Source organism: Cynoglossus semilaevis, chromosome 18 (genome assembly GCF_000523025.1).
Source record: "Cynoglossus semilaevis isolate Cse_v1.0 chromosome 18, Cse_v1.0, whole genome shotgun sequence".
In the NCBI taxonomy this organism is placed as follows: Eukaryota; Metazoa; Chordata; class Actinopteri; order Pleuronectiformes; family Cynoglossidae; genus Cynoglossus; species Cynoglossus semilaevis.
In genome coordinates, this window is record NC_024324.1 from 2,295,342 (window position 1) to 2,300,792 (window position 5,451).

General features: G+C 37.0%; 1 long non-coding RNA gene across 1 annotated transcript in view; it reads right to left on the minus strand.

Moving 5' to 3' along the window:
- Positions 1–1,054: 1,054 nt before the first annotated feature.
- The window catches only part of LOC103393967 (uncharacterized), a 6,293-nt gene continuing 1,896 nt past the window's right edge, over positions 1,055–5,451 (minus strand). The window contains exons 3-5 of the long non-coding RNA XR_523071.3: positions 4,746–4,917; positions 2,515–2,747; positions 1,055–1,155 (exon numbers count right to left, since the gene is read on the minus strand). This is a non-coding gene — a long non-coding RNA (uncharacterized LOC103393967). The remainder of the gene's footprint in view (positions 1,156–2,514; positions 2,748–4,745; positions 4,918–5,451) is intronic.

Genomic DNA, 5,451 nt, shown 5'->3' on the forward strand with positions numbered 1-5,451 from the left:
CCTTCATGGTTTCACATGACGTCCCGGGTGTCGGCTTTGACAGCGGCGGAGCCGCAAACGAGGAGAAGCCGATGATACCGATGTGCTGGGATCAAAGAGGAGGAAATTGGCTGAGGTGGAGGAGAAATGGAGGGAAATCAAGTGAGGGAGCGGAGCTGGATGAGGGTGGGTCGAAAAGTTCCAAGACAGATGTTATCGTCCCCGGTCAGTGTCAGACTCTGACAACGAGGGACAACTCGAAATTAATGTGATTAATTACATTTATTATTAGCGAAGATCTGATGGGATTCATATCATTTTAGAATCATGTATTTGATTATGATTTTTCATGGTCATGAAGTGTTGTGACATTAGTTCCTTCAGCTGATAATTGATAAAGAAAAAATAGTTAAATTTTAAGATATATGTGAAATACTTTAAATTAATGTGATTAATTACATTTATTACGTATTTGATTATGATTTCTTAATGGTCATGAAGTGTTATGACATCAGTTCCTTCAGCTGACGATTGATAAAAAAATAAAAATTAGTTAAATATAAAAGATATATGTGAAATACGTATGAGAAATGTACTACTTCTAAAACTTACTTTTTTGCTGTGTATTATTTTTGTATCTAATCCTCTTTTCTCTTTTCATTTAGAAAAAAAATTTAAAAAAAAATCATATTAATGTTCTCTTCTCTTGAGCATGGCATCGTTTTACAATTATTACAATTAATGACTTTTTGCCGTGGAAGAATTACACTTGAATGTTTCGTACAATGTTCCGTCGTCACAGTGACATAAAGAACCCTCAATAAAGTTCAATAATCATGGAAGGTAGGGGGGGATAAAGAGTCAAAAACCTCAGTAATCTCTCTGGAGTAAAATCTGACTTTAAGGTGGAAATAAAGAAGCTCAATAATCTCACCTAAAGAGTCTTGAACCGTGGTTCATGTTTCTGGGTGAAGGCCTGGCCTTTCCTCTCCTGCAGGCCTGAGTTTGGACCACGCAGCCGCAGCCGCCACAGCAGGCGCCACCACCGGCAGCGGCAGCAGCAGCAGCAGCAGCAGCAGCAGCAGTCGGACTGTAAGCCTGGGAATGTGTGCCATCTTGCATGATAAATATCTGTGATTCGCTCCAGGCTGCAGACGGGTGACTCACAGGAAGTCCCTGCTGGAGTGGGTTTACACAGATGGAGACCATTCTTAGTCAACATTCACATAAAAATCACTGCGGCCTCCTCTCCTCTCCTCTCCTCTCCTCTCCTCTCCTCTCCTCTCCTCTCCTTCTCTCCTTTTCTCTCTGTGTGCAGCGGGAGGCCGACGTCTGCCGTGTTATTTTAATTTTATTTTCTTAAACCCGGGCCACAGACGACATCTCCACTGATGATGTTTGCAGCGCTGCTGGTTGTGAGTTTGAACTTCACACTCTCACAGGGATCTGCGACCCCACACACACACACACACACACACACACACACGTGAGTAAGTGAGATCATCACTCATGCTTCACACGCTGTGAAACAGACTGGACTCAGGCCCAGAAACGTCTCCTCAGAACTGTAATATTCAGGCCTAAAAGTCGTGTTTTTGATATTTGGTGTAAAACCGTTAGCCATTTATCTGACACCTGGTATGTTTCTGCTAACGTTAGCTCATCGTTAAAGTCAAACCTCGTTTGGTTTTCACTGACCCCGCTTTTGTAGCATTTTCGTTAGCCGTTACGTGCTAACAGACTAGCTTTAAGTTTATTTTTCAAACTTTTGTTTTTTTTTTTGTTATTTAAATGAAGTCATTACACTTCTAAATGAACTTTTGGCTAAGTTGTAGCCACCTAGCTACTTTTAGCCTGTGTTTGATGTGAAATAAATTTTTTTTATTGGGCAGATTTCACTTATTTCTTTGCAGTTTTATCTTTATCTGAATTATTTCTTCTCCACTCTGCCTTATTTTCAGGTTAAATAACTTGGAAACTGGAATAATTATTAGACAAAATTTGTTCTATTGACATAAACATATCTCACGTAGCTCCTGCTGGCTAACCATTAGCTATTTTTGGGCAGATGTGAAATTATTTAGAGATAAATTTAAAGTTTATGTAATTTTATGTAAATTCCTGTCTTTTTTTTTGGCCACACTTTTAGAATTGATGGTTTATTTTGCAGCCTGTGGTCGTTGTTTATTCCACTGGGGAATATTTCAAAACTGATTTTCAGGTTTAAAATCAATTTTTTTTATCCTGAATTTTGCAGGTATGTCCTGTGATAAACGTTGAAAAATAATTGGCTAAAATTCAGCCTTTTTTCTTAGCGACATCTGAGTTACCGTTTTTGATACAATTGAATTATTTTGCGATCTTTAGACGTTTGTCCTCGTACTTTTATCGGTGTAAACTTTGTTGTTTCTGATTTTCTGATGCTCCGTCCCTGTTGGTTAAACACTGATTTACAGTGGGTGAGCAGAAACAGTAAAAACCTCTCAGGACTGAATCCCATCTGTGGCTGTAATTAAACAGACACTGATTACTTACAGCAGGACTGACGTCTTCAGACTCAGGTTGGTATAAAACACAGCGGCGCTGGTGTTGAATGCAGCAGCAGGAGCTCCTTTTTCTCTCCCTTTGTCTTCTACTTTTTCTTCCTCTTCTATCAGAAACAATTACCAGAAACTTCTGTGAATGTTGAATGTGAATGGAACGGCTCTGATCAAAGTGAAAAGTCTTTTCACATTCACAGCAGCGTGACCACAGGTAGCTCTTTGTCTCTGCAAAAAAAAAAAAAAAAAAAAACAGGATTTGATCGCAGCGCTGACAAATGAACCCAGTGAAGAAGGAGCGTTTACATGTCTTTAGGTTAAAACCCTGGTGAAATAAAAGTCAGATCCAAAACATTCTGTTCATCTGAAATTAACGACCTGGTTAGAAACCAAAAGTTGACGTTTTGATGACAATAATAAAAGAATTTTAAGATGGTTCATTTAGTTTTAAGTATTATCTTTTTCCAATTTCAGCAATAATTATAATTTTTAAACACTTTATCTATAATTGTTGTTAATTATTGTTTTATTAGATTGAACAACTTGTTTAGATTTTTTTTGTAATTTAATCATAATATAATTACCTATAAATAACTATAAGTCCATGAGTTTTCCCTTTATTTAATGAAATATAATTTTTTTAAAAACATCATGAACAGGTGTTGGTGATGGGGTTTTTTTATGTTAAAATCTATTTACTGGACTGTATTGAACCACCTAGTGGACTGATTTTTGGCCCGTGGGCCGTACATTTGACATCCCTGTTCTATAAGTAAATACAATTTCACGGCCGTACATTTGACATCCCTGTTCTATCAGGAAAATAACATTTCACTTAGTTTTTTTTTTTTTTTTAAATCAGTACATTTAGAGTTTCTCTCTTTAATCTAACACCTCCATCTGTACAGCGGGGTTGGTCACCGTCCTGCCTGCGGTCCAGGTCTTTTTCCACAGTGACCACCACACTCACTCACAGACACAGGTCAGTGGTCTTAAACCAGACCCAGTACTGACACAGACCCAGTCCTCTGACCAGCTGTCCTCCCTCTGAGGTGGACTTTGTCTAAATAACGCCGTCAAAACTCTGTTCCGGATACGGACGATTTCAGACCCAGGCTGAACCCAGAACCGGAGGTTGGTTTATTTGATGAACCCCTGCAGTGACAGGTCAGATGTTAGAATTATGTTTTTCAACCCCAGGAGCGTGGCTCTTTTATGACCTCCCGCTGAAGGATGATCAATAGTTTGACGGACAGACGGTGGGACAGCTGTCAAAAATCTGTCCTCACTGTTGTGTTTGTATTATGTCTGGTCCGGCGGCCGCGGAGCCGTGGGTATTATGACACTGCTGACACCTACTGACTGGAGGCTGCTGATAAAATATTCATCTGTTTAGTGGAGTGAAAGGTGTGAATGATTTTTCTATTTTTATTGAATGCTAAATGCTAGGCTAACTCTACGTAAGGTTATTATTAAGGATGACTTTTTATTTGTAAATATATCTCTAATCAGTCTGGCCTAATCATTATCTACTTTGTTTGTATATTTATTTGTAAAACTGACTTTGAAACTTTTTAGTCTGAAGTTTCGACCTTTGGTTTAACCGTCTTTGATGTCATTTTAGCTGTTTTGAAAACTAAACACAGAGACTGTAACTTTTATTTTAAGTTTTACCTCTCCTTTTTTAGCTTGTGCTAACATTCTCTGAAGTTTCTTTATGTTTTGGGAAACATTTCGCTATTTTTTTTTATCCCTAAGTATTTCAAAATCTGTTTCTGGTGGATGAAAAACTAAGCTAATATAGAAGTTTTGAATATGAAGATTTTTTTTTTGCGTGAATTTCTTCTTTTACTTACTCGTTATAAACTATAAACTTATTTATAGCAAATTTTAGTTAATTTAGATGTACTTTTAGAGACAAAGACATTTTTGGTAATCTATTTTTTTCCAATTTTTGTCAATTTTCTTTCAGCATTTATTTTGTTTTCAGGGACAACATTTTTATATATATATAAATATAGAAATCTTTTAAGTCACAATGCAACTGTGAAACTGTGTCACAAAATGGTGAGTCAAACAGCTTCATTCATGGAGAGAAGGGAGAACGACGAGGGGAGGAGACATGAAGGAGGAGGAGAGAGGGAGGCCCGAAAACAAAAAACAAAAACAAAAAAAAAATTTAAAAAAAAGGTTTGGTCTTTTAAACAACAGTTTTACGGCACATACCGGGCTGAGCCTCACAGGCAGAAACATCCGCCCTCCTCACTGCTGCTGCTGCCGCTGAACCACCACCAACTGCCTTCAGCAGCATGTGGCTGTAAACAAATGCAATTTTGCATTTCCTGTTGTCTAGACACGACTGAGGCCGACTGAGTTTTTTCCACTGTTTCAGGCTCATCTGCAAGAAAAAGAAACAAGAAAACTAATTAATTCAGTTATAGTTATGACTGTGGGAATTTTTTGTTTGTTTCAAAAACATTGAGTGACAGAGTTTAAATAACCGTAGAAAATGTTTTTACTTTTAAAGGAAATGTAAAAATCTACATCTGAAAATGAGTCTATTAAAAATATACACAAATAAATCCATGTAAAAAAATCAAATCTTAACTCAAAGAATGTTGAGATATATAACATAAAAATAGTTTAATTGAAGGATAACAAACTAACAACATGGGGATATGGAAATAGGCAGATTTAAATTAGGTTTTGTTTTTACATTACAACTTTTTTTTTAAAAAAAAAGGTTTATTTAAATAATAATAAAATTAATTTCCAGTTTTTTTAATGGTGTTTTGTCTGAGGAATCTTCAAATCTGAAAATCATTCTTCATCCAAACCTGAACTCCTTGTACATTTTGATGCAACAGTGATGGTCAACAGGTCACAGACCTGGAGCGCAGGCAGGCCAGAACAGAAGAAAGGTCAAATGCTG